General features: G+C 37.8%; 1 long non-coding RNA gene across 3 annotated transcripts in view; it reads right to left on the bottom strand.

Annotated features, from left to right (window-relative positions):
* Positions 1-26,527, bottom strand: part of LOC139799485 (uncharacterized) — a 101,210-nt gene that overhangs the window by 4,131 nt on the left and 70,552 nt on the right. For 2 of the 3 annotated variants that reach the window (XR_011727295.1, XR_011727296.1), the window contains exons 4-6: positions 21,939-22,113; positions 13,865-14,014; positions 9,536-9,669 (exon numbers count right to left, since the gene is read on the bottom strand). This is a non-coding gene — a long non-coding RNA (uncharacterized lncRNA). The remainder of the gene's footprint in view (positions 1-9,535; positions 9,670-13,864; positions 14,015-21,938; positions 22,114-26,527) is intronic. The other variant, XR_011727297.1, reaches the window with a different exon arrangement.

A 26,527-nucleotide genomic window follows, 5' to 3' on the forward strand; every position in this document is an offset into this window, starting at 1 on the left:
TGAGGCTGCCACATCAGATGGATTGCAATGTTCCCCCTCCCTTGAAAAGCTTAAATCAATATCACTTCAAATTTGACAGGGTCATTTCATGAAAAGTGATCCGAGAGTCACCTTTCATTTCTGTGCTACACTGAGAATTTCAAACACCTTTTGAGAGGTGGGAGAAGAAAGGACAAAGCACCACTTGGAGTAATGAAATCAGTAAATGAAGCTCCTTGTTTTCTCACACAGGAATCATTCCTTAGGTTTTTGTCTGAAGTAGTCAAACATAAACAATCCCAAAGCCAATATTCATAGGCTATGCACAACAATCATGTTTCTCATAAAAACAATGAAACACAGAATAAGGTAGGAATAATGTAGGGTAGGAAAGACCTTTGTAGTCCAATCTCCCATTCAAAGCAGAGCTACCCACACTAGTCTACTCATGGTCTATCTAGTCAAGCATTGAATATCTTCAAGAATGGGGATCCCACGCTCTGGATACAAGTTCCAGTGTTAGAAAAAGTTTTTTCCACTTATGAAGCAGAAATCTCATTTCAACTTGTGTTGCTTAGTAAGGGAGAGACATCAGATATTTCTTCTGTATTTCATGATCTGGCTGGCAGCACACTCTCACTGGAGCCCTACCAGGGCAGAGGCCTCTGGTGTGCCAAGTCACTCCAGCTGGTGGTGGAGCTGATGGTCTGTGGCACACTGACACAATCACCAGGCAGTTTAGAGCAGTCCCACACTATCCTGAGCAGAATTTCTGGGCCATTCTGCAACCCTGCAAGCTGCTGCTCCACTGCTACCTCTCTGCTAGCTACAGGTGGGAGCTGTGCCCTTACATAGCTCGTTGAATGGTGCTTGGCTTTCCCTGAGCACCAGTCAGTCGGAGACAATACCTGTATCCCCTTCTTAATCAAGGAACAGCCAACAGAAGCTCTCTGTTAGAACTGACAGAAGCAAAAGCCTCTGGAAGCTAAACCTCACTGCCAGCAGCAAGCCAGAAGGTTCCCAACCTATGCAGCTCTCAAAAGATCCCAAAGCTCTCTCTCGAAGAAGGTTAGAAACTGCTGCAACAACTGCTGACTTTCTGCTTGATCTTTTAAGCTCCAAACCCTCCTGGACAAATTATTTGCTTGGTCTTTAAAGTAAAGAAAGGTCAGTGCACTGTTTGGATAGGGTGATAAATATACACAACCGTAAAGTAGTTGGAACAAACCTATTCTAAGATTATTAACCAAATATAATCACAGGGGGCCAACACAGAGTCTGGGAAATTTCTGAATCATACTGATAAACATCCAGGCCCAGAACCCAGCTAAGACAACCACAGAGAACACAGGATATAAAGCAGACAAGAAATTCCTTTAAGGAATGGGTGGAAGAACACTGCAGCAATTAGCTCTGCCTTACTCAAGGCCATATGTGATCATTGCAGGAGAAAAGGAAAGAACTGTGGGGAAGCCATGGAGCAACTAAAAACTAACATAAGCTTGGAATGATACTAAGTTTCATATTCAGATATATGTCAGGGCTTCACATTCATGATAACCATAGGAGTACTCTTATGAGTATTATAATAAGGAAAAAAATATGTATGAACTTAAAATTCCAAGAAAACATAATCTGAAGCATCCAGAGGGTCAGAGTTGAGAGTACAACTGTCTTTGTTTTCAATGCCAAAAGCACAGTAGAGCTGAGTCTCACAGTGGCTTTTGTTGTCATTAGCTCTAAACATGGTAAAAAGACTCTCAAGGGAGAGACAACTAGCAAGGGAATACAGGCTTGTGATCTACCTTATCCAGCTATCCTAGCATCTTATTGTTACTTTTGCACATTTTTCTTTTCAGAATAATTATAAATACTGAAAGAAACAAAATAAACCATAAGTTCAAGTCTCTCATTCTGCAAGAAAAATTGTCAGTTCAAACAAACATTTGAGGGGCAGGGACCCTGTTCCCTGATGACCACCCTCTCTCCATCTCTCCACCTAGGAATATATCTTTCCCTATCCATTATGTTAATTCCAGAAGGAAATGAAATATAAGTTTCCATGAGTGACTAAAGCTCTGGTCCTACAATTAGTTAAACACAAGCTTAACTTATATGTATGTGAGTCATCCCATCAACATTACCATATGCCAGAGACTTTGTGGGACTGCTGCCTAAAAATGAAACCATTATGAATGAGCTTCACTTCTGAGTTGCAGAAACAGGGTTGGAAAGTACATGAAGAATTGAGATACTGGAACATAAATCCACAGTATAGCCTAGGCCAAAGAAGTAAGCATTTAAGATTTTTAATTTAATGTAAAAATTTTAATTAAAATGATAATAAAAAATAATTAGCTAATTCCTTATTTTGAAAAAAAAAAAAAAATAAAAAAAATCACACAAGAGTTGATGTTATTCATTAAGAAGTTTCATTCTTCTTACCCAACAGTTAGTGCTACTCCAACAAAAACATGGCAAAATGCCTCATTTTAAAGAGCACGTGCCAGGCTTTTGATTTAACTCTGCCTGCTTTTGGCCCTATGGCATCATAAATTTGGTATATCTTTCATTCTGGCCCCATATGGTAGACACAGATATAAATTCATGCACATGCAAAACAAAAAAACTTGAGGGATTCAGAGTATCAATGAAAATCCCTAGCAAGCACTTATTTTATATCTAAAAACACTTTATAAATATTAACTAAATAATTAGAATTAAATGCAACTAATTAATACACTAATGAATTAATTATATGAGTACTGTGTATGCTTTTAATTAATGGCTGTAACATTTTAGTAATTAAGTGGTTCATTACAATAGTGGTAACAGCTCTGTTGTAGGAACACATGCCAGAATCAGATCTGTAGTGTAAAAGAAGATGGTGGAATAACATTTAATAGCTCACAATTAAATCTCAGTACTTATATTGCTGGACATGTCTGGAAGCAATGGGCTAAAAATATCTCCTCATTGACATTTTTGCCATCTGCTACAAGACGAGTGCATTACACAACTTTTACTGAAGAGCAAAAATGAGTTATTACTTCAAAGTTCAGTGGAAACTCATCCTATTAAATTGAATCTTGTTCAGCCTTTTCATGAAGTATTTCATAGAATCATCCTTCTCTATGTACTAAACCCTCTATTCTAATAAATATTAAAGAATATCTTGTGTAAACCCAACATGTGCTCAACACAGCATCACAAGCTGTACAGAGCCATGGTCAGAAGACAGCAAGTGATTTCTTCAGAGATATCACACCACTTTGTAGTTCCAAACTATCCAAGGCTTATGTCCTTTCACAAGACAGTTTGCAAATGCACTACTCACAGGCTATGGCAACTGGGGATTATGCTGATTTGAACATGAGTAGCAAAATCTGAATTCTGTTTCACCTATTAAGCAGATTAGTTGAAAAAAACCGAAAACCTAACAATTTGATTTTACAATAGAAACTTTTAATACCAAAATATGAATTTCAAATTTAGACTGTGCAAATATTTGCCTTGCATTCTTCTCACAAGGTTCTTCATAGCAGACTCATCCCTGACAATATTCATGTCCTGTAAGCACTGGCATAGCAATTTCAGAATTGTTATGCCATTGCATATTCACGAGCTGTTGCTGGAGGTACTTTGTTCAGCTCTAATTAGCACAATTATTAAGTTCAATTTTTCCATTACTGAATGCTGCAGTATGGCAAAATATGTTTAAAAATGTACATTTGCAAAATGATATTGCTTGGGAAATCCTAGTCTTGTTTTGTAAAAACATAAAGCCCTCAAAATCTGGGGGAAATTTTGGTGTTTGTCATTCTGATGAGGACACAAAAATTAAAATTAAAACATCCATCCTAGTCAGAGGTGCTGTTAGAGAAAAGAGGAAATTGCTTTTTTAATACTACTTACAGGTGTCCAATGGCTTTTTCAGGAGGAATAAGCACTGAATTTGGAAGCACTCTCACAGCCTTTATCTGTTGACACTACTGCTCTCTTTGCACCCTTACCTACCTTAAAAAAAAAGAAATCTGAAAAAAAAGCTGAGGCACTAGAGTAGCAGTGTTTTAAACTGGGCTCTAGCATTGTCAAATACAGACTAAAGGAAAGAAAGGCAGCATGGCTGCAGCAGACAAAATGAGTGCAAGGACTGGGGTAACAGCAGAGCCTTCAGCACACCTGCCCTGGAGATGGAAGCTCCAGCCCTTGGAGCCGAGACCTGCTCTGCAAAGAGCATCAACTTCTGTCATGGAAGACACAAGGGCCTCTTGCCTTCCTTCTCTGGACCTTGGGACAGCTAGAGCAGCACCATAAAAAGGAAGCAAAATACACACATGAGACCTCCTGTTTTTCAGATATCTGGATTTGGTTAGCATGCTTCATGCCTAATAATAACCTGAGCCTGTAAATCTTTTTTTTTCCCTAGAATTTTTCTGTTCTTTTTAAAGAAGAAAATCTGAATTCATATTTGGAAAGCACTCATCCATCCATCCATCCACATAGCCTCTCCAAATACAACTTCCTTAACGAATGGACCGTTCACTGCACATCTCCCTCTGCAGAAATGTCAGTCAGGAAGCTGTCACTGTAAACCACCCAAAAATAATTCCATGCTCATGTTCAGTAATTATTTTCAAAACTGTTCCTGCAGAAAAATATGATCAAATATCAAACAGATACTGTATAATTAAGCAGCAAGACACAACAGGGTGTAGAATATAGGTCTAGCTGCTTTATTAAGCATGAGGCTGAAGGCACAGGTTATCAAGGCAGAAAGAAGTGCATTATATTGCACAGCTTGTAACATAAAGCTGTTTCCTAGGGTAACACATCCTGCACCTGTTGAGGTTCTGCCACCCACTGTGTCCACTTGAATTGGTTTTCTTCATTTCCATGACCTTCTTTTCTACTCAACAACCTCTTTCCTCTCCTACGAACATGCTATTTACAGCATCAGAGCTGACAACATAGTTAGAGGGCAAACCACAAAAAAATAAGATGAATTTGGCATAATGCTTCTAGAAAAGGCAAGTGAAAATGCTGATGAAACATGCTATGCAGTCCTGAAAGCATATTTAGTTTGTTATTAGCTCTATGTGCTCTGATAAAAGTCTGTTATTTCAAGATGACAATTATAGTAGCAGGGCCTGCTTGATCTACTGTCTCAATATGAAACACTTAATTTAAGAAATGGAGTCCAGACATTTAATAGGAGGAACATAAAGAGAAGTTTTGGGGAACTACCTGATTAGCAAACTTCACATGTTTCATTTTCTAACAGTGGCAAATGTACAAGCAGTAGGCTTAGAATTGCAGGAGGCAGCATATCCATGGCTACCTCACTTGCAGACTCTAATGAGACTGCATTTGAACTCTTCTGCTTTCTCTCAACCAGAGAAGAGCTGGCACAGGACTAAGAGAACAGAGGGTGAGGGCAGATGGTTACTCAGAAACCCTCAAACCAAACATGCAAATAAAGAGCCTCCAATGGACATTAGATCAAGTCAATGCAACCCAACTCTTTTCTTGATCCTCCACTTTCATTTGATTGAAAAAGGAATTAGATTCTTTTCTGCAAGAGCGGGAGAAAAAACAAACCAAACAATCCAAACCAGATTTGAATCCTTGTCTGGACATTTCACTATCAAGATGCATTATTTCTAAATGTGTCAGCAGGTATGAACCACTATTTCCAGAAGCTGTTGTTTCTCTCTCTCTTAGTGAAATGGCTGTATTTGGGAAAAGAACAAAGGCATTCATCATGAAGCACAATCCCTCAACAACATATGCCAGGAGTCCTGGGAATTCATCTGTCAGCAGTGCCGTCCAGAGAACTCACATAAGCTCCAGGTCTGCAGCTAGTCCAAATTATAAAACAATACTGGATCATCCTATTGAAGAATTTCAATCCAAAGACAGTACTGAGAATAACTCAGGTTTGTACTACATGACTTCCCATTTTCATTATGTCACAGAGCAGATTTAGAGACTGTTGTACTCCATTGTTCTTTTAACCATCTCTCTCATTAGAATGGGACACCCAAAGTGTAATTCCAAGTGCAGTTTGTAAATGATAGCAGCACACTGAACTCCTTCATATTTTATAAGTCAATTTGCCAGTCACTCCAGTATTTACTACCAGCATAAGCCTGTAAGTATAGAGAACAAAAGCAGCCAGCCACTCTTATCACAGGTTAAACAGCTGCATGACCCCTCTTCCATGGAATAGATGTCATTACTAAGCATAACTCTGTGACAACAACTGCAAAATCCCAGAGCAAGATATGGGGCAAACATAACACATTTGGTTTACAATTTTAATACTGTATTTGCGAGACCTTTTGAGAATTAAGTATTGATGGGTGTGTAAATATTATATACATATATAAATGCCTAAAAATATCTATTTCCACACTAGGAAAGGAAAAATTTCTCTTAGGTGAGGAAAGGTGAGGACAGACCATATGCAGTGGTAATACAGGAGAATTCTCTGCCAATGGACAGACAGGAAGTGAGGGCAAAATAAGACTTGGCTGCTTTGATCTGCAATCATTGCATAATTGCTGTTGTGGACAATATCTAGGCTGGAAACTGTAGTTGTGGTTTAAAGGGGAAGAGAATTGCCCTCATCTCACAACATTCCTACTCATTAAGCCTGTTTTACAAAGGAAGGCTGGAATTCATCCTATATACAAAAAAGCCACTGCAACTCTGCTCCAAATCTTTGGCTGCAGAAAACAAATCCAGAATTACACTCTTGTGTTCTTAGAGATATAAAAAACTCAGAAACTCGACATGTTCAGAACAATTGCCAGGAGTTTTGTATTTATTTGTCTGTTTGATGGTGATCTGTGCCTAATAAACAATGTATCCTCCTAAGGCATCCAATTAAACTGAAACCAAGCAAAGACTTAAAATCCATCCCCATTCACAGGAAAACTTTGATCATGCTAGCAGTAAAACCAAAAAACCCCAAACCACCTGACCAAAAACATTCCTATCACTCCAGTGTTTTACTTAGACTCAGCTAGTTAAACTCCACTCAATTAATCCCTTACCATTTACTGGCTAGTTTATCTTCTGCTACCTTTAATGCAGTATCTCTACAATAAAAGACAAAAATAAAATACTGTGAGCCAGTAAGAGCAATGCAAATCGTTTGCAAGGAACTGTGCTATTTGGAGGTCAAGTAAGCAACATTTGAAGTCAAGTGGTAGTCAAAAACCTGCCATATTGTGCTGCCATTACAGAGGTTTATGCTCTCCATTGCACTGAAATATAACTAGAGTTGCTCTAGAATTTCTGCTCATTTACACCAGAGTAAATCTGCAAAGGTCTTGAATCACAGGAATTAAGTTCACTGATGACTGAGCTTAGTCATATCACAGAGGGATACCTTCACAGTCTTTAATCAGGGAGAGCTCAGTTCTTTCTTTATATATAAACTCTAGATCTTAGAGGATACAATTTTCTATTCTGTCAGTGACTCATAGCTTGAAGTTTGCTTAATTCTACCACAGCATGAATCTCATATAATGGTCTCCCCCGCAGACAAAATTTCTATCCAAAGTACAAGGCTAGTTCAGAAAGAAACCACTCCTATTTGCCTCCTATATGCTACTTAAACAGCTTCTTGCACCTAGTGATTTCTCTAAATGCTTGTTTTCAAATCCTTTAGTTATTTTTGATTTTCTTAAAGTTAGAAAAGGTTAGGTGAGTAGGGAATGCATAAGATTTAGAACAGAATCCTATCATTCACATATTTAAACAGGAAGCATAGAAAGGAATAGGTATATTAAAAGTTGAACAACAATTTGATATTTCTAGGAGTGCCAGTACTATTTTAGTTAGGCATGGAAGCAACCAAGTGAGAGAAAATAAACAAACAAAAAAACCCAAAAAAACCCCAGCAAAACCAAAACCCAAAAGGACAGAGGGACTGTGCAAATCCTCAGATGACTTTGACATTTAAGTGTACTAATTTTCACACAAACCATGGACTTCGGCCACGATGTGCTAAAAGGAAGAGAACTCAGCAATAGAAGAGAAGCACTAGCAGTGCATCAAGCAGCTCTTTTCCAGTCGAATGGAACCAAATATTTTTACTGGCTACCTGGCATGTCAGGATAATATGAGAGGGTATTAAATGAGGAAAATGAAGCGCTTATGTCTATGAACATGCAGGAGAATGAGCAGGCACTTAATGAAAAAGTCGAGCAAAAATCTCAATGTCCTGCATCACTATTAAATAACTAACAGAAATAAGTCACTTGGATAAGCATTTGCATAGGATTTGTGTATAACAATTCTCTATAACTCCATTGTGCTTCGATTGGCAGAGGTATTTCATGCTCAGATCATACATCATTCAAGGGCTCATCTCATTCCCTGGCACAGTGTGCTGTCTTTTACAGTTATGCTGAATTTCTCAGTATCCTGAACCCAGCCATAATCTAGATGTCTTTGATCTTTTGAATATATTCACAGAGATTCTGAATCAATCCTTTTCACTCCTAGAACAGGAAGAAGACTTGGACTCCAGATTTTATATTGCCACTGGGTAAGTAAATGCACTTGGTCCAGAGAAAAGGGAAACCTTGTCTGAGTAGAGCTGTGAGATTTACTCTCAACTCACCCCCTCACCTACAACAGAGTGCTCTGGTGATGACACTAAACTACCCTTAAAAGCTCAGAGCACACTACACCTTCTGCAGAAAAAAATACAAGACAGTGAAAAACAGGTATCTGCAGTCTCATGGTTAGCACAGGAATGTATTCCTGTATCTGCTCTTCAGTGATGCATGCGTTTTACCTTTAAAGAAATTAAAGATAAATGGGAGTTACCACCTTCACTTTCATTCCAAAGATGACCAGCAATCTGTTTACAGGCTATACAGTGTACAGGGCCAGATCTCTGCAGTCTCTAGCCATTTTGGGAAAAAAGATTAGAGTGTCTTAATTCTCTCCCTTCTCTCCCCTATCTCCACCATGGCCTATGAAGAGGGACCCCACCTGAAGGTCACAGGTCCTATTACAGAGCTGCCCAATATTTAGCCAAAACCCATTTATTGCATTTGATCCTCAACGACCTCCAAAACTCCCTAAGTTAATATCAGAGTCGTAGGCTCTGAATGAGCCATCTGAATGACACAAAGAGCAGAGGTATCCTGAATCCCCCCTGTGAGAAGCAACAACCCAGCTGAGGTCTGGCCTGCAGTGTTGTGATCCATGGGGCAGCAGTGCACTTCATGTCCAGAGCAGCAGTCAGGACTTAGACCCATTAGGATATTTAGCAGCAAGTCTGTTTGACCAGAAGGATTGACTGCCTGACCCCATATAACCCAGCATTCCCAGTTCTGGGACCATCACAAACTGAACCAGCTAAAGTGATCTTCACCTACTGCACAGACCTGCCCAGTGTCTCTGAGAGCTGGCAAGCCTCACTTAAACAGAAGCCAATGCTGGGATTTTGAAAAGCAGGTCCCTGCTTCTCACTTTCTCCTTACTCTGGGAAAACTCAGTCCTTCTTTATAGGAGGAAACAATGCTCTTACCTTTTCTCTTATGCAATGGGTCTTTCAGCAAAGATGTCTCTGTCAAGGGCAAGGTGCATGGATTAGATGGTCTTAAAGATTCCTTCCAGTCCAGAACATTCCATGAGTCTCTCAGTATCCAGCCCTCAAGTCAGCTGTGCAAAAACAAACACAAGAAGTATTTATTAAGTTTATTAATGGTATTGTCCAGTTTTTCTTTCTGACCTCCTCTTTATTTTCCAGAGACTGCCTTAATGACCCTTAGAATCAGATTTTTAATTAAGGTGCCTAACAAGCAGATAGCAATTAGTAATTTAAGAAATATCTCATAGATGGCCTATTAGCTCTACTGGTGAGGTAGGCATATAGAATTGCTTTTAAAAATCTGTCAGACATCTATCTGCAACTTAAAGCAGCTAATTACCTTAAAAATAATCTAGCCCTCCATTTCTAAATATTCTAAAAAGCTTTTTTTTTTTTTTTTTTAAAACACATGCTACACATACACACAGAAGGAATACTGAGGAGCCTGTATCAAGCAAGAACACAAACATTTTTAAAAAATCACAAAAAACAATCCTTCAAACCTCATAAACTTTCTAAGGAACGTAACTGTCCTCTAATCCTGCTGCTAGAAAAAGAATATAAATTGCAAATAGTATTCCAAAGCACAGTAGCAAGAGTAATTGGCTTTCCTCTCCATTTCTCCATTCTAAAGTTCTTGACCTTTTGCTCCTCATTAGGGACACAAAACATTGGTAAAAGAGTTCCATTTGTCATATTTCTTGTAAAATTATACAAGTAGAAATTGACATGGTTTGAAGTCAGTAAAGTGAATTTGAAAGGCTCCCTGCAGGAAATGGCTAAGAAAACATTTCTTTAAATCGACGTTAAATAATTGTAGCATATATGTGCCACATGCACTTGTACAATGCACTTCAAAGTATTAAAATTTTAACAAAGTGAAATTATAAACAAAGCTGTAAAACGTAAAGAAGGCAACACATCTGTCATTGTTCTGGTATTTAAAACAAAGACTCTGCTGAAAGTAACAGTAATTATACAAAACACCAGACTTCAGAGCCTTTCTGATCCCTACTTTTCTCTCTACAATTCATTACTGGTTATAAAGCTTTTATAAAGAGAGGACTGCAGAATCAAAATGCTCCTACACATTGTTACTGACAGGCTTGCTTCTTCCAATCTTATTGGCATTTTTAATTTAAACTGAGGAAGCCAAAAAGGAGAAAAACATGCCAGGTAGGTCCTGCTTCTATTGTTTGTAATTTTCTATTAAGAAAGAACAATTCTATGAAATTCAAGCCCTAGATTTAAGAGGTAAATAACCTCAAGCAACATGTGACAGCATATTTCAGGCACACATATTAATACATGCTTTAATACAGGAATTAATGTTACCTCTGGGAGAAGTGTAAGAAGGTAACATTGATACCAAGAATTAAATTCAATATGTAACAGTAAAATAACTGATGTGTCAGCACAGACATGCTGTGCTTCCAAAATAACAATATCACATCTCTTGAAGGTGATTCAGCATGAGAATTTTCATGCTGTAAATCAACACTCAAAGAAAGATACTTGTTGCTATGAAGAAGCACGAGAAAGAATTCCAGTCAAGGGTTTCAGAGTAATTGCCACTTCAATCTATCACTTGAGTAATTTTCAAAATCATTCAGCTACTCTGTCTTGGAAGCTGAAGTAATAAGGCAAGCAAATATAACTAAGCCTGTAGTTTTTCTTACACACTAGGTTCTAAATAGGTAGTTGCTCTACATTATCTATGTACATATACTGTATTGTTCTACAAATATTAGCTCTACAAAGCTACCTTTCAATGAAATAAAGAATAACATACAAACACCTAGCAGGGTATGTGGGAAACAATGTTTCAATGGAAAGATAATTACCAGTAACGTAATCTCATGGAACCTCCCAACATATTTAGAAAACCCATAAAAAAGACCTGAGCAGAGTTATAACCTGCAGAGGATGAAGAGTAGGAGAGTCCTCACACTTATTTTTTCTTTCATATTGTTTATTTATTTCCAGTGTCTTGCTCTACTATTTGAGGGTAGAAAATGTCAGCATTCTTGTGTTACCTTTCCTTGTAAAATGACTCATTTCTGTTTCCTGCCCACTGTCACACATAAAATAACTCATGCAATCAATTAGCGCAACAAATTCTGTTCTTTAAAAATCCAATATATCTGAAGTTTTACAAAGAAATTCCATAGGAGATACATTTGCTGATTATGATTTAGGAATGAAATCTGAAACAGAAATTATCTAATCTCATTGTAATTTGTTTGATTCACAGATAAAGCTATTTCATTTTTTTTCTTTACAATAAATGAAATAAATTTAGTCTTTGCAGTCATAATTCGGCTTGTGAAAACTTATCTCCATTTCTTTGGGAGTTCCAAGTGTGGAACAGGCAAATATAAATTGACAAAAGGACCTATTAAACATCTTGACAGAAATTCCTTTTCAACAAACCTTGATATTCAGGTTCCTTGCTCATTTTCTTAAATCTACTGGTTTAAATGGACAGAAATCTTTCCAGAACACACCTTCTGACATTTTGACATTTATAATTAATAAACTTGTTTATTAAATAACCTCTCTATTTTCTATGAAACAAGGTTTTTGCAAGGGCTAAGGTTAATTAAGAGTTTCAGGATTATTTTTCACTATCCCATGCTGAAATGAATTAATAAAGCTGTCTTGTGCAGACACTTTCAAATATAAATTTACAGTTATACAAATATAAATTACATAATACTGCTTCAGGAACACAGCCTGTAGTCCTACATAGACAGATCTTTTTGCCACAGGAAGAACTGTGCATAACAACTGCTCTTGTTCAGCAAGGACTCACAGCTCCTGGAGACTGTGGTTACAGACCTCCAGCGTAGCAACATTCTTCTTGTCTAGCCTTGTAATTTTTTGCCAGGTACTCTGTACATTAAGTTATTTCATTTCAATTGCCCTAAGGGTTTCTCACTTGCTAACTAATGGGGAGCTTGATGCATCATTACTTTAACATAGCACAATGTGATAAAGCCGTAGGATTCGCTAATAAAGAAATTACTGCCTCTTTTCTTAGCAGATCAGTTCTCTTAAGATTTAGCCACACATCAGCAAGGCCTTTCTACTTAAATGTTATTTAAGAGATATTTTACTGGGTTTAACTAATTTCTATAAAATAAAGGGTAATTTCAAACACGGTTTACTTGCACACAAAATGGAGACAGGGTGAAGCTATGAATTTGCTTCACACACACAAAAAATAAATACAACAGAGAACACTGTATAATTCATAAATGTCAAGAACAGGTTTGGATTTTTTAAATAGCCTAATTAAACTAAAACAGCATATGAGACTTGTGGGGCACAGGGAGGAGGTACAATACTTATAGTTTACTAAACCTAGCCTTGTTTGAAGGTGCAGAGGTTATGCATTGTTCATTCAGTAAAGCCTTGACGAGATACTTCAGAACAGCTTTTGAACCACTTCCCAGACATTTACACAGAGCTGAAGCAGTTTAGATAAAAGCTGCTGGACTGCAGATGAGTTGCATTCTGTCTGCTTTCCCATTGACTCAATTCCCAGACTACATGTTTGTCTCTATATTTTGCATATTCTTTGTTCTAAGTTTTTAATTACCATATTCAGGTTTTCCACTCACAGCAATCCCAACAGGAATACTCTACCTCAAAAAGTATTTTGCTGCTAAGTCCTTTTCCTCTTCAGTTCTGTACAATGAGATGAGGGCTCAAGTAGCTGTTATAAACTCAGGCTACCCACTACATAGCTTGATCCATCAGGATTTCACTTAGTGTTCCTCAGCAGTTTCTTTGTTGACTCTTGTGTATCTGCCTATGACCTTCTGTCTGAATCTTAAAGATTAAGAGCTCCCAAACTATTGTATGTATTACTCTGAATGCTTTCACAGACATAACTGATGGGTTTGGAAACAGTTCTGTGTTAGTGCCAAATCCTACAACTAATCTAAAGCCAGAATACAGGAGTGAGATGGCACTGAACAAAGTCTGCATCTCTCAATTATTTATCCTATTTACTCCAACAAAATCTGAATTTTTCAGTATGTATCTGAATGCCAGGCTGTAACACAGTTCCAACATTTTGCCAAAAAGGGTGATCATTCTTGTACTAATTTAGACTTCCTCAAATAAACACTTCTTTTACAATATATTTGACTTCTCCTGAAAACCTCAGCTTTCATCCATGCCTGAAAAATAATTTGTCACTTAAGTAGTTGAAAGCAACGCTTTTCAAGTACAGTGGTAACATATTTTGTAATCTACCTCTTCATGCCACATATGTTCAGTGGAGCCCTCCTGTGCACTGTGGTCCAGTGGACTGGAAATCCTGGCTGTATGTTCAATCTGTTACAGCTCTTTGGAGAATTCAGCTGCCTTCTGAATTTCCTTTTACAGCACATGTCAGGATCTGTGCTGGATGAAAACATTGGTTACTATTTCAGCAATTACACAAAAAATATGATGGTATAAGGTCTTACTCATGTGTAAAAGGGCTGATCCGGTCCCAGTGAAATCAATAAAGTTTTGTTATTGAGTTTGTGTGGCTCAGGATTGATCTCTAAAGGCAACAAATGCATTGAATTAGATTAGTAAATTACTGTTCCCACGACCAAGTTAAAAGTCAAATGAGTAGTTAAGTGAGAGTCTGGTTACAGTATCACATCACAAGGCTTCCTGGTTATTTTCCTGTGGAATTCACACAGCAGAATTTCAAAGAAAATATTGTCCCATCAGTACACAGAGCAGTTTTACATAAAATATATAAATCATTTCCAAAGACAAGGATTGTAAATCTGTCTCATACCAAAAGGAACCTCAAATTCAAAGTTAAAAACACCCTATTTAGAAGTCTGCGTGAAGATCAATTGATCTTCTCTTGACTGAGAGTTTCACACAGTTCTAGCTAAACACATTAGAAAATGTAGTTTGGCAAGACTATTTAATTTTAAATATGTTTTCAAAAATTCAGAGTGTATCTTGATTAATGAGGCTTTTCTTGATTAATGAAGCATTGCAGAAAGTCTCTGTGGGAGCATGCTATGTTAAAATGAAGAAGCTTTTAATACAGACTTCTAAATTTTTTTCAGAGTGGATATTCATACAGATCTTAAGTCCTGTATGATCCATTTTTATGCACAGATTAGAAAATATGGCATTTCCCTTTTTTATAGGTCTCGTGTGTCTGCTGCCAGTGATCGCACAGCACATCCAAACAGTTCTTAGGATGAAACACTCTAAAGGAAAGATGACCTATAATCCAACAGTTTATGTGCCACAGAAGACACCATATAAATATTTTAAAATGTAGAATATATAAAAAAGCTTCTTTGCTTTTATTTGCTGTCTCAGGCCAAGGACAAAAGCACCTTCACCAAAGATACCAATTATGTGTTACTTATATATACATAGATCTATGGATGGATATTAATATACAATAATATAATGAAATTACATGATTCCTGTGTTTATAAAACTCGTCTTCTAATGAACTCATTGGCAAGCAAGCATTTAGCCAATAAGAGCTCTGCAGTGGATAAATTCTTAATGATGGAAAGTAGGCTAACACTTTGAAATTCTGTTTGCATATGACCTTGTTTTCTTTCTCTCCTTTCCTTAAACTGGTATAATACCATTTTTCTTCCAAAATGGCTACATAACATTGAACCCTACAGAGAAGACGAGCCAGTGCAAAACACTTAAATTCCTAAACAAGCAGCCAGGACTCAATGTAAAAATGACCTTTTTGATTCAAAAACTTTTTTGAAAACTCAACATGACACACATAAAATCTTTATTGTCAGCAGCCAAGCAGTTCAGAGCTAGTTCTGTAATCCCAGTGTGGGACCTAAAGTGCACACAGGAAGCTGGATTCAATTTTTCACTTAATTCCAGAAGTTATCCATTATCCTTCCTTACTGAGTAAAAGGGGTTACTTTTCCTTGGCAAGCTGCTTGGTATGCAGAGCTAAAATTGGGTCTCGGTCACAAAAGACCTGTCAGTACACATTAAATTATCTAATTACAACTGAACATGTTATTAAACAAGTCATATTTAAACTATGAATGACACAAGTCAAAGTCCATTCTTAAAATAATCCTAGGGGATACATATACCCCAATATAGCTTCATCGTTCTGCTACTGTCACACAGAGGCAGTGTCCTGCATGAGTCAAAATGAGCCTTGTGAAATTATGCACACCCAATATCTTATGGATTAATGGGAGGGGTGGCTAGAAGCAACACAAGAAAAATAAAACCATCCAATCAAAGCTGCATTTTTTTAAAAGACAACAATTTCAGCCCACGGGGCTTTATTCATCAATAATAATTGCAGTGAGACCCAACACAAAAAGTAGATCTTTAATATCAATAGCACAAAATGCTACTTGGCTAGTGAAGACAAATTAGTTTATTGATTAGTTGTGCAAGAATGTTTGTTGGTCTTGCTCCTAATTGTTCATATATGGGAGAGCTCTTCAGTTTTACTCCATCTGCATGCAAAGACTCATAGAAACGGTTGTAAGATTTTTCTTGCAACCTGTCTCCCCCCTCCCATCTTTCTTACAGCCTATATACCCCTCTGGCTGGGTTATGATATACTTGGTATGCACTAAGCATAAGCAGAACAAAGTAGGCCAATGTTTAGCCTACAGAAATCCAGCTCCCCTTAATCAAGCATGAGTTAAGCAAAGGTAAGCCAGTGACCTCCTCTTTAGCATATCTATGGCTTCTTCAGCTGGGCCTTTTTGGAAAAAAAAAATCATTATTAAATACGTATAAATAATAGCACAGATCTAACAGCAGTCCCAAATGCCTACCCAGAATTCTAATGGACAGGTTCATGAAGGGACAGCTTATTATTCCAGGAAGGGAAAAACAGACACACACAGACATATATATATATATATATATATATATATATATACACACACATACAGTGTGTAAAATTTGACCTTCATAGCTCTTTCCAGTTTTTTGTCAATTTCCTAATGAAAAGCACTACCCCACCAAGGCCAGTAAACACTGCCCAGGCTCTGGTGCCTGTTTACTCCCTACTGCAGTCCACACAAGTGCTTCTGAAGTATAAGGTACAAAAGAATGCAAATCCTTAGAACCACACTGAGGTTCTCAAGATTATTTCATCTGGACAGGGCTTTGAAGGATGTGATCCAGTTGCCTGTACTCTTTGTGACAAAAGTACTTGGCTCTAAAAAGTCTGCAGCTTAATCCTGCTTATGGTAACTCCACTTCTCAGAGAGCAAATTGCACAATCTTAGGCTCTTAGAAGGGGGAGGAATACATAACTTCAAAGAGCGTGATATAAAGGGGTTTTAGGATGTCCCCAAGGATTTCCTCTCAGTTTGTCAGTCAGACTGAATGTAGGTACCCAAGGGCACAGAAGTACAGAGATTTCTGTAGACAGTTTCAGTACTGGAGTAACTGAAAGTTACAAAGTATCATTTCCCAATTTCCTAAGTCAATGCCCTTGCTCTGTTGTTCATTTAAAAACAAAGAGAAACACCAAAAAACAAAAAACGAGCAAAAAATCCTAAAAACAAAAAAACAACCTTCCCCCTAAAAAACCAAACAAGAGGACAGAACCAGTGAAATCCTCATTAATACTGTGAGCCAACCACCAGTAATTGCTGCCTAGGAAACATCTATGGCTAATTTTGTGTTGCTTCTGCAGCAGTCCCTCTGGGGTTCTCTGGCTTGTTTACAAGGCAGCACAAGAGTAAGAATGTCCAGCTGCAGAATAGAGAGCACCTCTTTTCTTTTGCATACAGAAAACATGATACCTGCAGAAAGCATGGCAACCTCAAATGGTTGGCTTTGACACAATTCGCCAATATTCAGGTTGGCTGTTAGCTTTGGGGTGCTTTGGGAAGCTGACATTAAGCTGACCACTCCAAAATTCCCCTGAACTTTCTTTTCACTTCAAAAAAACCCATAAAATTTGCCCCTTTTTTTTTTCCTTTTAATTAATTCATAAAACATCAGTATTCTATGGAATTTGACAAGGATGGAGGCTTAGTGTGACTTCTCAGTTGAATCCTACCTAGAAATGCCTACTTAAATCAAATTTCTCTGAATCTCATAGATGAAATAGTAGTTGCCAGCATTGATTGTCCACTACAGTTATTAGTTTTTGTTTGTTTGTTTTTGTTGTTTGATTTATTGGTTTGTTTTTTTTTAAACCTATACTGACATGGAGTACAATTCTAATTCTTTGATTTGTTCAACAAGATGAATAAAAATTGTAATTTTTTATAGGGCTCCTTACTAAGAAGGAATTTCATGTGGTCTCATGCAGTCCCTCAGAAACCAGGCTATGTAAAACACAAGAGCTGGATTTCCAAACTTGTGGTCTTTTTTCTTTGAAAAAATTTCTTATATACGTACAGAAATATATTTTTACATATATATATAACAGCAGAAAGCATATCTCCTACAGATATAGCCTACAAGACCCCAGCATGATTGGCAGATACACTATTAGGCCATTCCTATATCCAGTATACATATCCTTAAAATAACACAATTTAGTAGCAACCTACAATTCAATGTGCATTCCATTTTACACATTTTACGGCCTCAAGTTAATGAGTCAGTGTAAACCAGTGTAAAACTATTCTCTTACCCCTTACTTGTAGAGATATTCACTGTGCTTACAATATGCATATATATCAGTTACTTTTCAGTTATCAATCATATTTAAAGCTCAAAACATTTACCTTTGCAGTATAAATGATACTTAAGCGTGAATTAGCAATGGGAAAATGCTTGAAACACTGATATTCACTCTTTTAAAGATGTCAGAAAATTAATTATTTTCACTGATATCAATGGGGTATTAAATCTGTAACTAATTCCATATGTGTGAAAGCTGTTAGGACTGTAAGTGTATAAGGATGTTGTAGAATAAATCAAAACCATGGCAAATTCTGCAAGGTTGTGCAAGTGATCCACTCTAGGCAATCAGGATATGAAAATTAAATCAATTTGTGGGAGGACAAACTATGCTTGCCCTCTGACTGTTAATTCCTTCTAGTACAGTGGCACCTGGATGATTCAACCCCTTTGCTCATGAACTATGCAGAGATGTAAAAAAAAGAGGGTTCTAAACCCAAAGAACAGAAGCCTTAACTGCATCCTTTTTGCTTAGCTTTTAAATACTCAAAAGACTGAAGAGTCAAGACTTACTTTACTGGTACATGTTCACAGAGTGATTTACATATATACATTTGTAAGTAAAAGTCTGTAGATATGGGCCCCAATCTAGGGTTATTTCAGCTAGATGAGGTTTTATTTCTCTAATCTTTTCTGTAATCAAAATGAGAAAATTATAGGTAAGTAATGGCTGCAATAAGATTACAGCCATTGGTAAGCTTTACAACTTTAATTTATGTTAAGCTTTTCAGAAAGGCAACAGTGATGTAAGAAATGAAGCAAGAGAGAACATGCTCCAATGGTTAATTTATCTCCCTGGTGTGTGTACATATATATATATATATATATATATATATATATATATATATATATATATATATATATGGGGTTGGGTTTTTGGAGGGTTTGTTTTTTGTTTTTTTTTTTTTTTTTTGTGTGATCAGCAAAACTAGGCTTGATACCTCCTGGTCCCCAAGTGACCTTCCCTTGCAAAATCTTTAAGTTATAAATGAAATTTCTTTTGTCTAGCTACTGTTGACAGACCATATCTTGCTCAGCTGTGCAATATTCAGCACCTAATCTGATGAGATCTATGCAAGGCTCACATTGCACAAGGAATATGCAACAATCTTTAGTGTAGTCTGTCACATTATGTAGCACTGATCACAGCAAAGACCACATAAGCTGCCTCCTCACCTTGTTCACTTCTCTGTCTGGGACTTCTAATACAGTGCCCAAGGACACTCCTACCACAGTGGTATTTGCTGCTGCTTCTGCCTAACCCACCATAACCAGCTGGCCCTTTCAGTTGCTCATCTTGCTTCATTTTGCTTGTCCTGAATAGCACATAAGGCAGGATAATAATGCAGATATGGAACAGAACTTCAACAGATCTAGGGGGGACCTAGAGAGCTCTTCAATCTTTAACCAATCACATGGTAAAAATAAACAGATTTTAAGTTCTGTAAGAAAGCTCTAGAATCCTGGTACTGTGAGGTCAACAGAGCAGGCCTCTTTAAAAAAGCCCAATGAATTTCTTGAGCTGTCTTCTGGCACGCCTCAGCCCTGTGAAACATATAACTGAGGAAGGCTCATAAAAATGAGTAAACAAACATTAAAGGCTGGCGCTGAGTGCTATTGTATTTCAGAGCTGGCTCACTGCTCTTGTTAAAGGGCTGCTACAGACATATACAAAGAATCACATGAATAATGCTGGAGACATCTACCTACAGCACAGAAACGTGATCTTTTCTGTTCAAATGTGTTTGAAATTTGTTAGAACTGGAAAAAAGATTACTCATTACTTAAAAGGGCGTCACCTCAGGCTCGCTGCCTTTTTTTTTTTTTTTTTTTTTGATACAGGACTGGGAGGCAAAAAAAGCCTAAAAGCCAACTCAGTCCTTACTGGCTTAATAACTTTACCATATTATTTCTCATGAAGATGAAAACTCAGACTTGTAAAAACTGATCCTAAAAAGAAAAGAGGCTTTAACTAACAAAGGGTAAAGGAAAGTATGGGAGGCAGCTTAATGCCTCCACATCAGTTAACAATACAAAAGTCTGAAATCTTTAACTCATTAATTTGAAAGGATTTGGCTCTGGCTCTTTTTTTTGGCTTTTCATTTTTGTTTGTTTGTTTTTACCCTCCCAAAGGAAATCTGGACTGTAGATGATTAGCCTGAAAACAAAGCGGTACACAACTCTGGCAGAGAGATTCTCTTCAAAAGAGATAATTGAAGGAATAAAACATGCTTTAAATTAAAACATTCTTTAAATTAACAATCAGTTGCAACAGTGACAGGCCTCAGGGCTTGGTGACACAGCCTCACATTAATTACTTGCTAAAGGAATGCGATTGTGTGCAATATAACACCAGGATAAATATTAGGATAAGTAGTTTCAAGAGGTTTGGCTAAAAGAAAGCCCTTTTTTGACATCAACATTGAGAAATTTGAACATCTGAATGTCAACATTTGAAAGTAATACACACAATATAGTTTTCTAATTAGCATGAACCTCTGGCTATGGTCTTCTCATGACAGTGCAATAGAGAGAAGACAGCTGTTAATGTCCAAAATTAAATAGGAGGTATTTTAATATATTAAGAAGGATTTGCACATTTAAAGTAGAACATTAGTTGATTCCTTATTGATTACTAGTTGATTTCCTAGAAAAACAAAGCAATGTCAAGTTCATCCCCATAAGGACTGGACCTGAACTAGTGAACCACTGTTGATCAAACAGGATCTTCACAGACCACGAACACTCTGTGCAACCTTTTGTGGAAGCCTGATCATTTAGAAAATGTTCAATACCATATTCTGTGAGCTAAAGCTGTGTTACTTGAGAGACCTCTCTTGGGACACCTCCAATGATCCTGATGAAGTGCTCTGTCACCTATTTGCATTTGGTGTGTGCCTGTAGTGAATCTGATTCATCAGAAGCAGCAGCAGGATTTCAAATTCACTCTATAATCCACGTGGAGAGATGAAACCATTTTCCCTTTAGCTACTGTATTAGACTCTGACAACCTATGGCCTAATTATGTTATCACCTTCAGTAATGTGCCTAGTTAGTCAAAACTGCCTTATGCTGCTATCTAGTCTTAATAAATACATTTCAATATATTTTTGAGATCAGGAGTTCTGATTTTACAGCAGAGCAGTAATCTAATCTGAATCTGCTTGCCAGAGGCCTGCACTTAATGAACCTTCTTGAAATTCCTCATCCAAGGAAAAGCTTGTTTGGTATTTAAAGCACACTCCACTCTCCTATTGAAATCTGCATTTCTAAATGTCATGTTTTTTCTTAGTTTTCTAGTTTCTTTTGAACAGCAGCTAAAACAATGCATTCTCCTGGGGACTGAGAAAAAATAACTGGAGAGGAGTTGGAAGGATACAGGATCTATGCCACTGTTTGAGGTCCGAAAAAAAAAAAAAAAATAACAATCACAGCTCAAGAAAAATTACAGTTGTTCCACACCATTTTTCAACTGTTATGTTTCCTGAGGCCATCACTCTTTTCTTTTCTGTCTCAGAGTGAACAAGCCCAAACTTGTACAAACCTCTCTAGAATTCCATATCTTGCTTCTGCTTTCTGTGAGACCTGGTGGGTGAAGGGTGTTTGCCAGAGAAGGGAAAGAACATAGCACACTTCAAACTTTTACCTCAGCAGTAACATCCCATCCTTGAAGATTTCACATATAAGAGAAAGGTGAAGCAGCAGGCACCAAACAGTTGAAAAACATCCTTTTCAAGGCAGCAGCTCTTTTGCTTTGCACAATCCATAGTGGCCACTCCCAACAAATCATGATGCAGAGATGTCCCTGTAGCCATGCAATCCTGTGTGACAGAGAAGAGATGAAGGCACTGTCATGAGAAGGCTTTGGCATCAAGAGCTGGATACCAATTGTGCATCATGAAGCCCTAGAGAGGGGAGGATTAAAATGCCAGTGCTGTTGAGATCAGTTATGACTGACACCTTCATACATGTAAGACTTTAGTTTAGCTTCCAAGCTTCCACAAGCCAATTAGATCCAGTGATATCAGGCAAACATTAGGTGAGATAAGTCCTTCATGCTGGGCATAACTCCCTCTGAAAACTGTCACCTGGAGCCATCCTGGGATTGCCAAGGATAATTCTGGGGCAAAAAAATAAAGAACTCCCAGCAAAAAGAAAGTCCATCTGCCAGTGGATTTTTGTCTTCTGTCAAACTAAGAAGGCGTTCAGGAACGTGAAAAAAAATAAACCTTCCCTGACTGTAGAGGTGGAGTGCTCTGACTTCTACGGATTTTTAGAATTAGCTAATAGGTTCAAGGGAAAATTAACATGGCATTCCAAACACTCCAGGTGACCTGTGCCAAATGTAGCAGCTGGCATTAATAGAGTAAATTACATTATTATATTAAAGATGAATGGAACAGCTTTGCAAAAATAAATACCTAACACTGTTTAGAATTCCAATCAGCTATAGCAGGAGCAGACCTAATGGATACGAATGGACATAGTATTGAAGTGTAGAAATTTAAATTGGATTCTCCATTTACCTTTCCATCATGACCAGGATTCAGACTTTGGGAAAATATAACAAAGCTAATGGCACTTTCTCAGTGCTTTCAAAGAGAAGTCCCCACCACTGCAGTATGTTAAGCACCTACTGACATCTCATCACCTGGGAAAAGAGTATGCTGAGATCAGGACAAAGGTATAGTTTGACCTCACTAGAAATCAGAATTCTTTCTATAAAAAGATCTTGATGTTTTGCTTGGTGGTAGAATGCAAATAAAACTTTTCAGTTTGGGGGTTGGAGAGTGGAAAGCTGAAAAGACTTTCTCAGAATTGGCAGTAATCCAATGTTTATGGCACTTGCCATGGAAAGGGTTTTTTTTCCTGCAGTAAACTTCTGAAGTTGCACCTCCAGGTCCCTTTGAGATTGCATTAATCTGTGCTACTGTCTATTCTGAACACTGATTTCTCTCCTGCTCCAGAGAATGTCTAGCCTTGTCCCAAAAGGCCAATATTTTTCTACAAACTGTTCAATTTTTGTGTGGAAGGAGGCAAAAGCTTCCTGGAAATTTTTCAGTGAGTTCTGGTTATAGTTCTGCACTCTATCTGTAATGGAGTATTTGTGTTGGCAGTAATAGGATTACCTGCATCATTAAAGGCTGCAAGAGCTCTCCCTTGGCAGGTGCAGTAAATGAAGAAAATGATTTTCAGAGTATTTGGTTTATAACAGAAGGGCTTAATTACAGTTGCAATGAGGCTGAGCTGTACAGATCATGGTCATCAACATCATCTCAAAAAAACCATAATTCAGTACAACTGAGAGGTATCGAAAGCAGCACAGTGGGTCACAGGCTAATAACACATTAAGTAGCTTTCTGAGACAGGTTCTGAAAAGGAGAGAGGAGACAGCAAGCATTTCATTTTCTTCCACTGTCTAAGGATGATTAGAAAGAAAAAGTATTCTAATGTGCTTGCAATGCATCACACAGTGCAGCCAAACAGTTTCACAGGGGGTCACAATGTCCACTGAGCCCTAGTGCAGAATTTATGACAAGCCTTAGGACACTGAAGACTCAAAGCCAAAACCAGATCTTGCTCACTATTACGGTTGAGGCTGTGGGAGAGAGAAAAGAAATTAATTGCTAGTAAATAGAAGATGTTACTTTCAACTTTTTCTAAATCCAAAAGAAGGCTGAATTTGGGGTGAATTACTGTGTCTGAAGCACAGGGTTTTTTAAGTGTACAGAATATGTCACTTGACTGAGACAGTCTATTTAATACCCTGATTCTAAGAAATCCTCCACTTACTATCAGCCCTATCAAACTCAGCATTCAAACAAGTGAACATGATGATTCAAAGATTCATGGCTGCTCTAAGCTCTTAAAGGAAAAAGTCTGCCTAAAGCTAGTGGCTATCAGAGATGGATCTTTAAGACAGAAGCTGTACTTAGGCATTTGGCCAATGACAAAACTAATAAAGTTCATCTTGCACATATATACACACACACACACAAACACATTTTTCAGGTTTGTTTGCTCAGGTATTCATTGTACTTGAAACAACGCCAGTGTCAACATAGAGAAGTGACTAAGGACATGATCCTGCAGATATCTGAAGATGGTTATGAACTCTGTTGAATCCATCTGAAAAGAAGAAATGAAGATCAACTGTACCGAATACAAGTCAGGATTCGTACTTGCAGAACTGGGTCAGCCTGCCACACAAGTCAATCCTAACAGGAGTAAGCCTTGTACAGAACTCTGGGGCAGAATTCTCTACTGTCTCAGTAATTTTTGTCTGCAAAAGAGCTTAATCTCACAGGAAAGCGCTAAAGCATCCAAGCAGTCTGGTGAGCAAGTGATAAGAAATACAGTGGGGAAGACTCCTTTCTTTATCCAGACCACAGGACACCAGCATTCTAGACTCCCTGGAGTCTAGAATATCCCTCATTGCTTACCCTAAACATCTAACCCATAATAATGGGGATGGACATAACATGTCCCTTCTATTCCCCTGCCTGGAGTCAGTTTGTACCAATGAGTGTTTCACAGGGGATGTGCCTGTACCAGAATCCATGACGTGGAACACCATGGGGATGAGTGCTGCCTTCTGTCTCCCAGAGCCTCCCTCCATGCACACATCTGAAGACATGCCATTTAGCTAGCCATGTGTGCATGGTTAAGTGCAAGAATAGTATTTCCTGCCCTGTCCCTGCCAGTAAAGCACAATTCCAAAGCTGCAAGAGCAGGCAACAATTCCATATGAGTTAAAGGAAAAGTAAGAGATTCCTCATATAAACTACTAACAACTATTAATAATGCTCATTAGCCAAGGTGGCTCCATGGCCCAAGGTTACAGGACATTTTGCATCAAGTGAGTTGGAAAGCAGTCTATGCTTTTAATTGCTTTGCTACTGGGACTCTAATCACTGCCCAAAAAAATAAGGCAATAGTATCTGTCCAGCTCAAAACCACCAAACCTTTCAGATCTAATCCTGTTGTCAAGAGAAGGACTGAGCAACATTAGGCTCCCTTTCCAGTTTTTGCCATGATTCTTGCAGTTCAGGGGAGGAAATTCATAGCTGGGTAGAATGTGATAATTTTTCCATCCCATCTCATTACAACTCATCCCCAGTAGCACCACTTTCCAGCTACAACACCCTGGTACTTTTAACAAGCACAAACAGTCTGACTCAAAAGTTCTTGGAATCAGAAATCTAATTTAATTTTAGTGGAGATCATGTGATCAAAGGAAATTATTCAGCACAAACAACATTGGATTAAAAGCAAAACAAGTTTCCTGAAAATGACTCCTATTTTTTACTTTCTGCCATTCCTCATCTGCTTCTGATGACTTAATTTCTGCTCTCAAGATCTGGAGAGATCAGTATTCATTAAAAGAATCTATACCAGTTCAAGATTCTAAGACCTAATGCTATGGTATAAAAATATAGACAAATTGAATTCACATTGGTAATGGCAGTTACACAATTGAATTGTTATGTATTTATAGAAGCAGGCTCCAGAAAGTCCCAGCTGAAGCAATACTGACAGCAGCCAAGATGGCCTTTACAAGCAACTCTGAGCTGCCTTTTCCTTGCCCATTTCAAGTCTGCCAGCACTCTTTTGGGGGTAGGGCAGCCACCTGTTTACAAAGGATGCTGAGAAGTAGCCCACAACTCTAGACAAATGAGAAACATTTGTGCAGATAACTTGTTAGTTTTACTCTTTGTGGTACAGATTCCTAAAATATAGTAAATTGATAACATTCACAAGAGAACCACTTCTATTTGAGTATTTTGGTCATTAGCCACGTGTGTGCTGAAAGTCACAGGAGCCCCAGGTCTTTTGCAGGAAGTGTCTACTTCAGTGCCCTTTCACAGTGGCCATGCTCACTGCTTTCATAAAAAGGGAAAAGGGTCATTCAGCTATCGTTTAAGTATCCTTTTTAAACCATGACATGTACAAATGAATTTGAACCATTTGGTACCATTGAAGTGTGAAGTTTATGCCTTGGATAGCAAGAGTACCATACATTTTTTGATTCTGTAAAATTTTAACAGCTGTTCCATTCAGGAAGAGGAAGCTGGCATCTTATTCCTTGGAGACTTTATATCTCATTACAGAAAAGATGAATGCTTTAGAGTCTCTCACTGAGACTTTTCCAGTTACTCTCTGTTTAGTCTTTCTTAACCCAGAATACTGAAAACACTTGAATGTCCTTTGGGAAAGGAGAAATACAGTTCCTAT

This window comes from Heliangelus exortis, chromosome 9, assembly GCF_036169615.1.
Source record: "Heliangelus exortis chromosome 9, bHelExo1.hap1, whole genome shotgun sequence".
In the NCBI taxonomy this organism is placed as follows: domain Eukaryota; kingdom Metazoa; phylum Chordata; class Aves; order Apodiformes; family Trochilidae; genus Heliangelus; species Heliangelus exortis.